Source organism: Neopsephotus bourkii, unplaced genomic scaffold, assembly GCF_033783945.1.
Source record: "Neopsephotus bourkii isolate Nb327-2 ecotype Australia unplaced genomic scaffold, CSIRO-AGI_Nbou_v1 NB_1052, whole genome shotgun sequence".
NCBI classification, from domain to species: domain Eukaryota; kingdom Metazoa; phylum Chordata; class Aves; order Psittaciformes; family Psittacidae; genus Neopsephotus; species Neopsephotus bourkii.
Genome location: NW_026901541.1, coordinates 1942501 through 1958777, shown reverse-complemented (window position 1 = coordinate 1958777; position 16277 = coordinate 1942501). Strand labels below are relative to the sequence as shown.

Below are 16277 nucleotides of genomic sequence, written 5' to 3'. Positions count from 1 at the left end.
CCTTGTGGTCAAGGCCTGATGAGTTTGCCCAGGCTGACAACTATGTTTGGTGTTCGGTGCTGCTGCAACACGAATCCCAAAAAAATTTTATTCACAGAGACTGCAAATGAGCAATCTCAGGAATTTCCCCTTTTGTGATCCCGTACTTAAAGCTGAGAGACCCATACATGTGCCTTGTTAGATGGAAACTTTTTTTATCCTCATTTCTGACCTTTTGAGCCTCTTTTAAAACAATGGCATTGTTTTCAAATCAAATTTTATGAAGTGAACATCGGAGCTGTGAAGAAGAGATTACAATTTACATAAGACTTCTATTTAACCTATTACCTATGAAAATGCACTTCAGGCTGAAACTTGTTTTCCAAAGTTTAGCGCGTACAAAACAAATGGTTTTTAAAATTTCCTTACTTATGAGCCCCTTAAACTGTGCTTTCTAAAAGAGAAAGAAAAAAAAAATCTTGGAACCTTACCAGTTTAATTTGCATTTTGGCTCTGATGTAACTCAAAATAGATTAGATTAAAAAAGGAAATTTGGCAAGTGATTACTCAATTACATGATTTTACTGCTTTGGTATTTTGAAAATAAAAATGAACAGATCTGTTTTACTTTGAAAAGTGCCTGGTGCACGTGTGCTGTAACCACTTTTCAGAAACCGTATAGAACTTTCCCTACACTGCGGATAGCAATGCTGCCCAGGGCTCAGATCTGTATTCCTGCAATGGACTGCGCAGGATCCAGTCAGGTCAGGGATTTTAATGTGTATCTTCAGGTAATCCTGTGTTGAAGCAATGCATGGTAATGAGTTTGGTGTGTAAAGCACAGGAATTTCAGAGTGACAGGTCTGCATTGCTCCTTTTTCATAGAAAGGAACTAATATTCGTTGGAACTACTGCCAGGTCAAAAAGTTAGGAGGGATTTGGGGAAGGGATACAATTTATATGTGATTTGTGTTGTGCAAGATATAAAGGTGGGCAGCATCAACAGGTATTTCAGCATCTAGAACCGTGGATATTTTTCTGTGCCTTCCTCATTACCCTTGATTCCCATGTAGGCACACCTCTACTTTGCCCTCGTGAGACCCCCATCTGGAGTATTGTGTTCAGCTCTGGGACCCCAATATAGGAAGGAAGTGGACCTGCTTGAGAGAGTCCAGAGGAAGCCATGAGGATGCTCAGAGGGCTGGAGCACCTCTCCTATGAAGACAGGCTGAGAGAGTTGGGCTTGCTCAGCCTTGAGAAGGCTCCAGGGAGACCTCCAACAGCCTTCCACTACCTAAGGGTGCCTACAAGAAATCTGGAGAGTGACATTTTACTGTGTGATAGGACAAGGGATAATGCCCTTAAACTGAAAAGAGGGTAGATACAGATTTGATATTAGGAAATTCTTCCCAGTGAGGGTGGTGAGGCACTGGCACAGGTTGCCAAGAGAGGCTGTGTTCAAGGCCAGGTTGAATGGGCTTTTGGCAACCTGGTCTAGTGGAAGGTGTCCTTGCCTGTGGCAGGGGTTGGAACTGGATGATCTTTAAAGTCCCTTCCCACCTAAAACATCCTATGGTAAAAATTAAACATACTAATTCTTCTTGAGGAGAAGCAGCAATGATTCTCATGTGCTTGTGCCATCAGTGGCAATGGCATGTCAGTGGACATGGACATTTCTGAAGGCCATCACTTTGCATTTGAAGAGGAGAAAAGTGAAGACATGAAAGAAATTAAGATCATCAATAGAGGAGCTTTATTTTGGACAGCAAAGGTTTATCTCACAGACTTCTCAGAACCAGGTCTGCCAGGTATCGGTTGTGTAGTAGCCAAAACCAGATACTTGTAAGAGGCAGCAGGATGAAACCAAGAGGTGCAGGTACAACCAAGTCTCATGTGCCACATAACTCTTAACACAGCAACAGCAGAACACTCACCTCTGCAACAAGCACTGTGTGAGGGACATCTTGGCAGTGACCCCTCTTCGGACAGGAATGGTTTGCTGAAGCTTCACAGGCTCAGTAGTCAAGTGAAATCCCATCTGTCATCTCCATTCCATATCACTGTTTCAAAAAGCACTTATTTTCTAACAACTCCTGGGCATAGTCCTCCCTCCCTCCCTTCATCCCCTACATTCTTCCTTTCCTTCCTTACGTTATTCCCTTCCTTCGCTTCTTTGTTTCCTACCTTTGTGGGGACGGGGGACAAGCTTAGACCCTAGTCTTCATCTCTGCAAGCAGAAACCTGCCCTGACACTGTCAACAGCCTGAATCACTCTAGGATTAGCCTTTCAATGACAGGAGAGGAGCTGACAGCTGCCATCAGCCTGATGTATTTCTGCAAGGGGGCAAATTGCCATGCGCTTAGCAGAATTGTTGACTACCTTCAAAGGGAAGGGGGGAAACTGGAGAGTTTTCTACCACTGAGTCTGTGATGTGCAGACTGTGAGTTTCAATTTCTTATCTCTGAGGTCTGTTGCCAGAGACCGGAACGCGCGGCGGTGTGTGTACAGGGATGGTGCCGTTGTAAGTGACTTGGTCATGTCATGCGACAACACGTTTCTTTGTCAGGGGAAGCAACAAATCCAGGGCTTCTGTTCTGGAGATGAAAATAGGATGATAGGACTGGGGTCGGGAGAAATCACTTTCCAGCCACTGTATCCCGGTGGAATCGTTGCAATTCATGCATTATTCAAGTTTAGATTTTGCGGCCAAGTCTTAAATTAACCTTGAAGTTACCTGAAAAGTCTCCTCTTCACTATCGTGTTATGTGGTTGTCCCAAGCCAGTGCCCTTACCACTTGCGCATCTCACCCCACGGTCATGGCTGTTGCACGTGCTAGAGAAAGGAAACACAAGCAGTGTCTTAAGAGGTGGTTCAGGCGTTCATTCGTGTTAATTCCATGAAGTACGGCTGTGACAGTGCAGGGCTCCCGAGGAGCCGCACCTCTCTCAGTCGTTGGGTGATAGCTGTGTGGAGAGATGTGTGCTGGGCCCCGGCGCCCAAGCCCGTGCGGGCCCTTCCAGGGGCAGCGCTTTCTTTCCATGGACTGGAAGTTTCTCTGCCGGTGAAGGCGGCTCATGGAGGGGGGTACTCCCGTTCCCCATGGTGGGGAGGCCGGGGCGCCGGGGGCTGCCAAGCGCGGGCGTGGCGGGGCGGTGCCGCCAGGGGGGGCCCTTGGGCCGCTCCAGGCCGCCCGGGTTGGCGGCTGCAGGGGGCTGCGCTCCAGCGAGCGAAGGCGCGGACCGGACCCGACCCGACCGGACCGGACCTGACCTGACCGGACCGGACCGCGCTGCCCCGGCTCGGCGCTCAGCGAAGCAGCCGCAGAGGCAGCGCTCTGCCCGGTGCCCGCCTGCCCGAGCGGGGGCTGCCGGAGCGGGCAGGCCGGCCAAGAGGGGAGTGCGCCCCGCCCCTGGCAGAGCCCTCGTCCCGCTGCCTCCTGGCCTCCCTACCCACCGGCGGGGAGCCGGCCAGTGGGGGTCCATTTTCCCTCGCACTGCTCGATGTGCCGACAAGAAGAGGGTCCGCAGGGGCCACAGCCGCCTCGGCAGCTCCTCCGGCAGCGGCAGTCGGCGGGGATGAGCCCGCAAAGGAAAGGCAGAGCCCCGCACGGCTCCCAGGGCCGGACCAGTTGAGCAGGGAGCCGGGCACGGCCGGGCTGGGCGCAAGGCCACCTCTCCGGGCTCCTTCTCCTTGGTGAATGGGACCAGTTTGGGGTTAGGGGGGTCTTTCCCCCTCCCTTATTGCCCCCCCCCCCCCAGCCTATTTTAACACACTTGACCCGCTATTTCACACGCTCGGGCAAACCCGTGGCGCGGCTGATACCGAGTCCCAGCAGCAGATGAGGGAAGGGAGGAGGAAGAAGAAGCCGGCGAAGTTTAGGAGGAAAAGTGTGAATTAAAAAATAAATAAATTGGTAAATAAACAGGAGTCTTTAGAAAAACCCTGAATGTCTGAAAGTGCGCGCCTGTGTTTCCCTTCCTGCCAAAGCAGGATGTCAAATACTGTCCTTTTCCCCCTCTTCTTTAAAAGCAGCCTAAAAGGAAAATTCTTCACAGAACCTTAAAGAACTTTTTGACACAACAGCTGCAAAATCTATTTTCTAAACAAAGATTTATACATATTTATACGCGCTTAATCCAGATTTTTTCTTTTTCTTTTTCCTTTTTTTTTTTTTTTAATAAATCATTCTCAGAACTGCAGAGGTAAACTATATGTAAATACCTCAAGTAATAGGCTTGTAGTGCAAATCACATCATTTTATCTTCAATTTTGCATTCGTTTTTCTGGCTTAAAGGTGCATCAGAGATATGCATTTTAGCATATTCAGAACACGGGGCGTGAAATTAAATGTTTGACAGAGTGAGAAAAATATACAGACTTTGGAGATGCCTTAAAAATAGTAATTTATGCAGATCTAGAGGAGTGAAATCATTTGCAATGGAGTGACCCTCTCTCCAGGAATTTTTTGCTCAGTGTTCTTCTCTAATCTCCTGCTGTATCTTCATTTTTCATTGAACTAGCCAGTTTTCTGCGAAGCAGTCTTGTAGATAAGGGAAGTGCTAAAAGAAGAAGAAAGAAGAAGCTCAGTGGGTCCGTTTCCATTGCACTTTTACCCAAGGCAATGGGCAGAATTTAACGGATTCCTTCCAACATATGTTTTTGCCAGATAAGTAAACAGTGTGTGTCGGAAATGAAAAAGCATTTGCAATTTAATGACATTACAGCTCTCAGCTTAGGCTGGCGTGCTGCGAGGCGAAAAGCAGAAAGAGAGAGGAGAGTAGAAAGAGAAAAAGAACAAAGTTCATCTTCCTTTTTGTGCATTTTTATCAAGGAAAATATTACTTCTTTCCCCCTCTTGTTCTCTTTTCTTTTTCTCTTTGCTTTTTTGTCTCACTCATCTACATTTTTTTCTTTTCTCTCCTTTTGTCTCCTCTGTTCACTTTTACCTTTTGCTTCCACTGCCACCGACTCGTTTCCTTTCACCACCACCCCCCCCTCCCATTGTGTCGCCTTATTCATCTATTTGCCCCATTCAGTTTTTACCTATAAGGAGCTGTTTATCCAACAATGTATCTTTTTTCCCTTTTTTTTTTTCCCATTTTTTTTATTCCCCATTCCTCCCCACCCACACCCCCCCACACCCCCCACCCGGTGTTGTACTCCGGGCGCTGGAGCTCACAGTCAACAGGATTGTTGGAGGGATTATAACGTTTCATTTCAAAGCGCGACAAATCTGCTCGCCTTCCTTCCCTCCCTCCGTCCTCGCTCTCCCCAGTTCCTCGCACATCCCCGGCACCCTCGGGGCCGGGATCACACCCCAACTGTCCCCCTCTAAGTGCCCCCGAACCCCCCTGGGCCGCCCCTCTGGGGCCGCGGGGGAGACCCAGGGGAAGGGCGAGTCGGGGGCAGAGAGACTCTTCGCTCCCGCCGCCGCCGTCGGACTCGCCTTCACTTCATGTCCCCCCCCACGCCGGTATCCCCGAGTCGTTCGGTGAGGGGGAAAACCGGAGGGTCCCGATCTCCACTCCCCCACCCCTTCCCCCCCGCCAGGGGGTTCCCCGGGGCTGGGTGTGATTGGGAAACACCTCCAGCCAGTGGCAAGTCCCATCTAGAAAGGTGTTTAAAGCAAAAAACGTTACTTGTCTAAAGACTCGTGCGTGGGTTATTTTGGGTTGGGGCTCTTTTTGTTTGTTTGTTTGTTTGTTTGTTGTGTTTTGGTTTATTTGTATTTTAACCATGAAATTACATCTTCCACATCTCCCAGCCCCGGTACTTGGTAAGTAAAAAGGGAAATCTGTTTGAACATAAGGAGGTAAAGTAGCTGGAGGTGGTAATTTAATCAACCGAGGATATATTTCAATGTTGGTTGTTTCTTTCCTTTTTTTTTTTTTTTTTTTCCCCTGGTCTTCTAGGCATTAGCACTTTAAATTCATTATGTCTGTTTGACAGATATATGCAGCCTTAAGGATCTAAAAATGAAATCCAAGAAGTATAGCCTGCTAGAGGACATATATTGAAGTTAAGAGATTAAAACGCTCTAACCATTGCAAACAGAATGGAACATCTCGCATTTCTCATCCCTTATAAGCATGACTATTTTGCAGATGTTAAATACGGTCTCCTCTAATTATCAACGAGGGGAGGGGGGACCCGCTCAGGAGCCGAAGCTTGCTAACTTCTACAACGGTGAAGTGGGTATTAGGAACACAATATGTGCCGTCTTGGGAAGTTTTACGGGTGGGGGGGGGTAGGGGGGGGGGTTCTCTATCAATAATTTAATATGTAGGGTGCAGCAGCAGCTGCCTCTCTCCTACGTGCTTTAAAGACTCTAGAATCCTGCGTGAGGTTCCTATAAGGCAAATAACAAAAAAGCCAAATGAGAAGAGCGGGTCTTTTTTCTTTTTTTCAGTTCTAACTGGGACACTGAGGACTCTGTGTCATTACAGTAATTTAGCCATGTTAATGATCTGTAATATTAATACATCATACTTGAAAACGGGGAAGAGTTGTCATAATTAAACGCATTAAGCCACAATTAAAAAGTCATCTAAGCAGTTGTAAAGATACCAGCGACGATAAGCCTGTTCATTACGCTGCAAACCTCTCTCCCTGCCCGTGGAAGTCAGTCGCTCTCCCGCCCCGGTGACTGCAGCATCCGCGGCCCGACACACCCGCGCAGCACCCGCGCAAGCACCCGCGCAGGGCCTTATCAGCCCATCGCCAGCTGCTCTGCTGCGCTTCCTACGCAGGGCATGGAGGGGAGGGAGGTGGAAAGAGGTGGTGTATCAGGAAACCTTTTGGCAGATCCGCTTTAGTTCTTCGGGGCGGAGGAAGAGGGGAGAAACACAGGCACAATCTCAAATCACGTCTCCATCCGCACCAAGATGCAGTGTGCAGTATTCTGCCCCAGCGCGGAGATAGTGCGATGTTTAAGCACAAACCCGGTGGCTGAGAGCCCCGCCGTCCCCTGCTTGCCTGCCATGGACACCCGGGCCCGGGCTGGACCCGCGGGCGTCGGCAGTGGCTCCTGGGCGCATCCCTGGGGTGTCTGGTATACGTCTCCTCCGACCCAGCATCTTCCCCAAGCTGCCGGGGGACTGAACCTCTGAGCCACAGGCCTGAGCCATGGGCAGTGGGGCTGAGCCCTCCACCCGCGGGACTGAGCCCCTGGCACCGGCTCTGCCCATGCTCTACCAGGCACAGACTGCTTCCTGGGAAGCCAGTGTGCTCCTGGTAGCACTTTTGTGAAACCAGGACATTCGGGTCTGGGGTGCGAACAGACACAGGTTGGTAGTGCAGACTGTAAGGCCTTGCTCTCACACTGCCCTGATGCTACCAGCCACCCCTCAGGGGCAACAGCTTCCTCCTGTAACTCGTGAAAACCTCATCCCCAGCATAGTTCTGGCAAAATGTCCTGGAACAATTCAGTACAAAGGAATGTCATGCTCAACCAGATCACTGCTTGATAGCCAGAGCACAGCTTCTTCCACCCCTGGCAGATTTTTCACCCCATGGACTTTCCCAGTGATTTCCAGGCTGTTTTCCTAACGGCGAAAAGGTTGCACTACCAGGCAGTAGGGCTCTCTGGTGGTCCCCTCCTGAAAACTGCTTGTCTCTTTGGCCAAATTCTGTCAAATCCGGCTGAAGGAAGATGGTCTCGCAGCCTTTTATTATGGAAATGAGCGGCTGGGTATAGAGGAAACTCCAGTCTGGTGATTCCAGAGGGACAGACTCCAACACAAGCTCAAACTGATGAATCAGACATAGCGATGATGAGTGTCCCAACCCAAGGAAAGGTTTCGTTAGATCTGGAATATAATTCAAAAAATTGGGACTATTTCCAGCCCTAATCCACAACTCCATGCAAATGTAGGTTTGCTTTACCTGGAACTGCCTGGAGAGCTACAGAACATGGACACTGTCACTTGCACAGGGTCCCAAGAGGAACGCTGTGCATTTCAACTGCTTATACCTTTACAGCTTGCGTTAATAGAATCATATAATAGAATGATAGACTGGTTTAGGTTGGAAAGAACCTTAAGATCACCTAGTTCCAATCCTCTTGCCATAGGAAGGGAAGCATTCCACAAGACCAGGTTGCTCAAAGCCCTGTCCAGCCTGGCCTTGAATGCTGCCAGGGATGGTGCAGCCACAACTTGTCTGGGCAGCCTGCTCCAGGGCCTCACCACCCTCACGGTAAAGAACTTATTTATATCTCACTTGAGCCTCCCTGTATGCCGGTTATGACTGTGGTTGCTAGAAATAATAACAGTATGAATAAGGGGGACACAAGTAATGACAAGTAAATGAAGACAAGTAAAGAATACAAATTAAAACTAGCACATTTTGCTCAGTCCTCAAACACGGTATTTAAGTGATGTCAATGCCATTGTATTTTGGTTTGTATCCCTGTTATATTCAAACATCACCTAGAAATATCCATGAGATTGATATCCGAGTTGGATATTGTTATTTACACCAACATATTAATGAAAACAATTTGCATATGTAACTATTTACATATTTATGTCCAAATTTCATATATGGTGCATGTATTTCCTTGCAGGTCTCTGCCTTCCAGTAGAAGGTGGCTCTTTTGAGTAACGGCATGACAATGAGAGCTCACTACTGTCACCTTTACCGTGGAGAAAGTCTTCATTTGGATTTAGTAAAAATCTACAGGTAGAAAATGGGTATATCTGCAGAACCACCAAGTAAGTGTAAGTTGTGATAAATCAGGAGGAGCAAGTAAAACAGCAGTGTCAAAGCAATGGAATATTTGCATATATCAGTGTGGATTTCTGAAAGGGTTGAAGGGAACTTTATCTTCCGTTCCCCTCCAGCATCCATTGACACTACATATTCCCAAACTATGTGATAGGATCACAGTTGTGTGATTACATGGCCTCTCGTTCAGATCAGAGCTGGATCTATTTCTCTCTTGTGTTGGTCCATCAGAAGAATCTCACTGATTCTGTCTGGCTGTATTTTTGAGTTTGCCTAATGCCCATGCTTGATACCAGCTTTTATACCCAAACAGTTGGATGCAGAATAATCTTGGAATTGATCTGGCACTTAGGTCCATGGTCAGAATTCCTTGAAACCACTCAAAATAATCTTGACTTAAGTTGGGAAGGAGTTGTCACCTTTTACCCTTGGAAATGGGAATGGACATTTCATGGTCTGTGGCCACACTACATCTCAGAACCTCATTTGTGGTGCACTTGTCCAAATACAATACAAGCATGTTTCAAACTGTATCTTCATACAAAAGATGAACATTTGTCCCACAGATGTGGCACAGAACTTATGTGATGTCTTGGAAAAAACTTGCCCTCAGTGTGGAATCCTGGAAGACATTTCTGGTGGACCTTCCCTGTAGTTAAGCCCTGCAAACATTGCCCTGAACCCAGCCTTCCTAAAAATGGTCTTTATGAGCTTCCCCACTGCCTGCTGCAAGGCTGTAATTCAGATCCCAAGCTCTAGCGTGATGTCTTAGGGTAATGTCATAGTCCTGGGCCAGCCTGGGTGCTGGAAATGCCTTACATGTTCAGAGAGCTTCCACAGTTGCCTGGTGACAGTAAAGAACAGGGGTTACTTCAACAACTGCAACATACAGGCATGCATTTTATTTGGAAATGTTACATTTTGGTGTTCTAATAGGAATTTATTTCTTTAAAAGTGTCCAGGCTGTGGAAAAACATTTTTTACTGAAATGAAAGATATATATAAAATGTGTGCATGTGTGAGGGCATGTTTAAGTCCTGACAAATGAAAACAGCTTTTCAGCCAGCTCTGCTGTGCATGCAGCCTGAGATACCTTTCTAGGACTGGAGAGAGAACAAGCCTAGTATGTGATAGCAGAAAACTGATAATCCAACATGCAAACAGGATGAGGGAAACCTAGAATCATCACTCATATCAGAATAAGCAGACATCCAGCCCACCAATTGCCTTGATTTTGTTGAGAGTTTCACTGGTGCAATTGCAGACGTCAACTTTAAGGTAAGAATAGGAGGAGTACACTACAAACCTAACCTCATAGAAAGCTCCTTACGTGCAGAGCTGGGCAAAGCTGGAGATGCCTGGGAGGGAAGCTGAATCAATAGGCCATGAGGATGGCATCAAAAGCACAAGAAAGGCAGAAGCACATACAGAAACACCATAGTTCAGGAATAAGATGGGGTAAGACACGCAGTTGTCAGTGCTAGCTTAACAGTTGTGTTGAAACAATTGAAAGCTGCATGGAGAAAAGAGAGAGGTACAGAAGAGGAAGGCACAGCAGGAGACCCATGCAGCGATATGAAAGAGTAGAGGGAAGACAGATAAATTGTGTTTGTCAAATGAATTTGCATTAATCTAAATCATGTAAGACTTGACTGGTGAGAAGAACAGTAAGAGAAGATCAAGGCTCAGAGATGTTGGTAGGAATATTAAGCAAGAGAGAAGAGTGGAAGAAACACTCAAAGCCTCAGAAACTAGGGATTTGCTCTGAGCCATGCTGAATTGATGGCGATATGTTAAAAAACATGAAGGTAAGATATTTTGAGAGCAACAGAAACTGAACAAAGGAGATACTCTGTGCTGTCACAGTGAATGTGATAGATGACGAGGCCTTGGGTGATATGGTTTAGAGCGAGGTGTCTCTGCCCATGGCAGGGGCGTTGGAACTTGATGATCTTAAGGTCCTTTCCAACCCTAACTATTCTATGATTCTATGATTCTATGAAGCCACCTTCTTCTCTTAAAGTCACCAGCAATGGGAGAAGCAAGGGAAAGAAAGGGTGAGAGAGGCAAGTCTTTGCAACTGAGCTAAAAGTGAGCAGCATGAGGGAGTTGTCACACCCCTGAGCTGGATAACATAGATGGCCTCAAAAAAAAAAGTCCCAAAGAAATGAAAGCTGAAGAGCATGGCTGCAGGTGTCAAGGGTGCCTGGGAGTTTGAAGAGGAGAACCAAACATAGGCCAGAACTTGAAAAAGCTGGATGGAAAACCATGAGATAGCAAGCACAGGTGGCAAGGGACGAGGTTGGCTGGAGTATCAACAGGAGGTGTTAAGAGAGGTGGGATATGGGTACGTCTTGCAGCTGCAACTCATACTAGTTTGTTGCTAGATGTTTAGCTCTATTGGAGCTTTGTGGTGTGCTCCCAGGTGACAGGTGTATTTTTCAGGAGTATTGTAATAACAGGCTAATGCGGACTTGCTCTGAGGTTATTATTACTTCTGCACAAATGTTTTAGTAGGTGACTTAGCTCCCCCTTCCCCCAGTTTATAGAAAGAGAGCACAGGAGAGAACTGATGTTTTCTTTTAAGTGTGGGTTTTGGAGACTGACAGAAACTTCAAGTCATATGGAAGCAGTACCTAGAAAACCAGTGCCTCATAAGCGGTACACTCTCCCTAAACCCTCACAATCATAGAACCACGGAATGGTTTGGGTTGGAAGGGGCATTAAAGCTCATCCAGTTCCAACCCCCTGCCATGGGCAGGGACACCTTCCACTAGACCAGGTTGCTCAAAACCCCATCCAGCCTGGCCTTGAACACTGCCAGGGATGGGGCAGCTACAGCTTCTCTGGGCAACCTGTGCAAGGGCCTCACCACCCTGATAGTGAAGAACTCCTTCTTCATGTCTAATCTAAATCTACACCCTTTCAATTAAAAAACATTTCCCCTTGTCCTATACACCTTATACCCGAATCCTTCAAAAGTGAGAGATCTTTTTCTTCATTACGAGCTAAAGGTAAAACATGCTGCTTGTTTAAAGGGAACTTGCCTTGCATATATCTAATCTGATGTAATAAAATTTGTTATTAGGGATTTCAGAGCAAATAAATGAGAAAAAAAACCCAACCAAGCAAACAAAAAAACAACCCCAAAGTGTGAATTGTCTTCATCAATTGCTTTGGTTAGTAATCTTGAATAATGTGCCCTAGCTGGTCACCTAGGAGCTAAGTTAGTCATTAGCTCATGCCAGAAACAAAGCTCAGGAATATTTATGAGATATAAATGGAAGACTAAATTTTCATGTAACTCTCTATCCTCTTCAACTTTTCACTTTATGAAGCAGAAAGGAACTTTTGCATTCATTGAAAAAAATGTTCATATAGGTGATCCAGGTGCAACTTCAAGAGGGAGCATGTTTTCATCAGGATTTATGACCCTCTGAAGAGTTTGGAGCCCAGAAACTAATTAATATATTGCAAAGCATCAACGAGGTGGAAAAAAAAAAGAAAAACAACAAAACACACCAAAAAAACCCACATTTGGGTAAAAGCCTGATCCTGCTGTAGCGAAATACATGGTAGAGATATCATTCTCCTGAGTGTGGTCTGGATTTTCCCCAGTGTCTTTCATCTGTGACCAATATAAAACTGATGCAGTTGCTTTCTGACTACTTTTACATTTGGGAGATTTTCTATTGAAATTGCTGTGATTACATTCTGAATACAGTAAAATGCCAGTATTGATCTTACCTATTCTAAATTAAATAATCTGGATGTGACAATACAATTTGATTTGTGTGGATATGTATGAATGGACTGCTTATACAACATGTTTTGGTAAATAGTTGGCCAGCAATACCGGTTCCTGGACTATTTGAATGCTGGCTTGCTAATTGTTAAATTTAGCTGATGAGATGCAAGAGCAACTAGTATTTATTCTGTATGCAGAATATTCAGGCCATAAAAACAAATTTCAAACATACCTTTATTCTTTGGTAATTACAGTAACAAGGTCAAGAAAGGCTGGTGAAGAAAGGACCATAGCCCAGCCACCAGCCGGACTTGGGCAATTAAAGGAGGATTATAATGAAGTCTCATTGTCCAGTGACACCCTAGACCAACCATTCAAGAAATTGAATCCTCAAAAACAGATGTGTCTAATGTCCATCTCCTGTAGCTGTCCCTAGGTTGTAGCTAGGCATCTTTTTGAAGCTGGGCTTCAGAGCCTGAAATCACTTGTTTCACCCAGATCTGAAGTTCCCACTGGAGTTCTACATGCTGAAAAAACGCCTGCATTTTATTCCACAAGTATTTGATATGAAATATGGTAAGCAAAGCACCCACAGGAGAATGAGCAGAACCTCTGGAGGGGACACCCTTCCTTAGGAATGCCTTAAATCTCCTTAGCCTTTAAGCTTTTCCGTCTTGGCTCTCTAGCTATCTCACCCTCCAGCCGGCAAAGTTCCCCGGTGGCAGCAGATCCCTCACCTCCACATCCCCATGGCCGGGTAGGTCGGACAGGAGGCAGGAGCTGGAAATCCCCCCTTGGAGAGGCACACCCAGGAGCTTGAGACCCATGTCCTGGGCGAGGGCTCCCTGCCAGGCAGGAAGCACACGGGCTATGGGGTGAGCCTCGGGGTTGCCTGATTTGGGGTCCCAGGTGCCTGTAAGCAAGCGAGAGGCTGGCGGTTCAGGGCTCAGGTCTGCGGGGACCCCCAGCAGGTCGGAGGAGCCGCAGCCAGGCTGCGTACAGGGGTTTTCCTGACCCACTCCCCCAGTTTTAGGCTGCCGCGATGACTTCAGCTATTAAAATCGTCAACGGGTCCTCAGGGGAAGCGAGCCCACAGGTGTGTGTCCTCCTTTCCAGAGCTGGGGTTTGATTTGGGGTTTGTTGGGTTTTTTCCCGGAGAAAATAAACGATCCTGGATGCAGCCCCCGAAGAAGAGGGGGTTTATCGGCTGCAACGCTGTACCCCGGGGTGTGCACCTCGGCACAGCACAGCACTGCGAAGGCGGGACCGCACGATGCTGAACGCATCCCCGAGACACCCCCATCCGTCCCTTCTTGGGACGGGTGAAACAAGGCAAAGACCCACAGAGCTCTGTTCTCCACTTTCCCCGACGGCCCCCTCAATTCCCGTGTCCGCACGGTCTCTCCCCGGAGTGGCTTTCGAGGCGCCGGCTATGGCGCGGAGGCACCGGGAGGCACCGGGGAAGCACCGCGGACATACCGCGGACACAGGGAGTCGCACCGGGGCTCTGGCACAGCACCGCGCCCCGTCGGAGGGTGCTGCACGGCCGGCCGCGCTACTGGCTGCTGCGCCGGCGGGGACGTCGTGCGAGGGGAGCAGCGGCGTGGAAGAACACACACGCACTCGTGCCGCCGCAGCCCGGGGAAGCTTCTCTTCCAGAACCGGGGAATGCTGGCGTGGGGGGGGTCCGGCTGCCAGCCCCGTCCGGGCGGGACCCCGGCCTGGAGCCTTTCAGCCGGGCTGCCCTGAGAAAGGCAGAGGGGGACGCGCCTGGTTCCTCTTTCACCTGCTCCCGAGCAAACGGTGCCGGGGGCTACGGCAAAGAACGACGGGAAGGTCCCCGAGCCCGAGCCCAGACCCGGCGGGGCGGGCAGGAGGCAGCCACGGGTGGGCCCACAGCCCCCCGGCAAGCCCTCCAGGGACACGGGTGGGATGCGGAGCGGGATGTACCCCTGCCCAGCTCCGCTACTCGCGCCAGCCTGTGGGATTTCCTCAGCAGGTGTGACACGGGCGGCCAAAGAGCGGTAACCCCTCACGTTAAACCAACTGACGGGTGTCTGCGCCTCGTCATGCTGAAGCGTTTGAACGTAGGAAGTAGGATCGGCGCTAACGATTAACTCCCGAAGTATGTTGAAAATGCAGTGTCACTTGTCTTAAGAAGGGCTTGGTTTTGTCTGCGGTGCTAATTGATTTCTGTTCAGGCTGATCCCTCTTAAAACACGAACAGATTTAATGGTTCTTACTCCCGAGCTCTATGCTTTAGAGATAATTTTGGTTATTAAGACGCATTAATAAACAGTTAATAGACACCTCTTTTTTTTCGCTGGAGAGGGTAAGCTCTTCTTCAGCCCGAAATAAATGAGCAGCCTCTGCCGAAGCTCTCCCGCATACAGAATCAGCAGTTACTGCCCACAAGTGTCAGAAACACCCTACAACTGGGGAAGTGGAGGAGCCTTGTCCCGTCCAGCCCAGGGAAGTCCTTCTCCGGCGTCGCAAGGGAGAAAGACGGACTGTAGCATCTAAACAAGGGAGCGGTGACTAATTTGGTCTCTGACTCCGCCGATGAGAAAATAGCTCCCAACAAGCGCAGCGAGCCCTGTTTCAGCCCCTGAGCAAAAGAGGGCGAGTCAAATTCCTCGAGTCAAAGTCTCGGATGTGCTAGAAAGCCGCCTGGCTGTTCAGGCCAGGAGGATGAATTCATAGTGCAGAGAACCTGAATGAGAGCTGGGTTAGATAACTTGCCATTTCCCTGGCTTCAGCCTCCGCTCCCGGCTCCTTCCCATTTACCCCTCCAAAGAAAAGAATAATAATAATAATTTTATTTCTTAAAAAAAAGAAAAGAAAAAACTTATAGGAATTGGCTCTGGCCTTCCTTGACTTTCTATCTGGTAAGTCTCATATTTCATTCCTGGCAGCCAGAGAAATCTTAATAAAAAGAACGTGTAGAAGCATTTCCAGGGGAATAATTTGATCAGGAATCATTGCTGGTTTTGGAATTAGTCCTAAAACTTATTATGAGTGGAACAATCCCAGCACATAGTCTTCTCTTCCAGGGTTCCTTTCTCTGCACTAATAGCCTTTTTTTTCTCTTCCCCCACCATGGATACTACCATGCGGTGTATGCCAGGAGTGTGCCAGTGGAGGGGGTGGGGGTGGTGGTGGTGTTGTTTTCCCCTCCCCGAGCTGTTTGATAGTATTTAGCAGCCTGCTGCCATTTTGCCCCAGCAGCACCAGCAGCCACCGGGCTCCCTCCCTTTTATCTCCTTATCGCGGGAGACCAACGCTCCTGTGAGCTGGTGGGATCCTTCACTCCCGACGGGGAAGCAGCATCCCCCCTTTCCCCGGGGCCGGGCCGAGCCGTGCCCCACCACCACCCCCCCAGCTCTCCCGGGGACGATCGGGGCCCCGCTGGAGGACAGCACCGAGGCCGTCCTCGTCCCCGACGGCACCAGATTGCCCGGTACCGCTTCCCAACGGCCCGCCCCAGGCCCCGGACGGCTGCCGGCGGGAGGAGGGCACTGATGTCGGGCTGCTCTGAGCCTGCTTTCCCCCTCCCCGGTGCCGTTCCCTTCAGGGCTGTCGGGGGTCCGGCTGTCGGGGCTGGGGTTGCGTGCCAGTGGTGCGTTCTACCAACGGCATCAGGGTCTCAGAGTTTCAGGTGTAAATGGCTAATTAGCCTTTTTTCTTTTTCTTGGGGGGTGGAGGGGAGTGTGGGGGAGAAAAGGGAAATGCTGGATTGGAATTGACATTCCAGTAATATATTTCCGTGAGAAGAGTTTTAAGATGTCCTCTGTAATTTCCCATAAGAAATCTGGTTATAC

General features: G+C 48.4%; 1 long non-coding RNA gene across 1 annotated transcript; it reads left to right on the top strand.

Moving 5' to 3' along the window:
- Positions 1 to 13250: 13250 nt before the first annotated feature.
- On the top strand, positions 13251 to 15277 carry LOC133216437 (uncharacterized). Its single transcript, XR_009726636.1, has 2 exons — positions 13251 to 13552; positions 14786 to 15277. It is a non-coding gene; the product is annotated as an uncharacterized LOC133216437 (long non-coding RNA).
- Positions 15278 to 16277: the final 1000 nt, after the last annotated feature.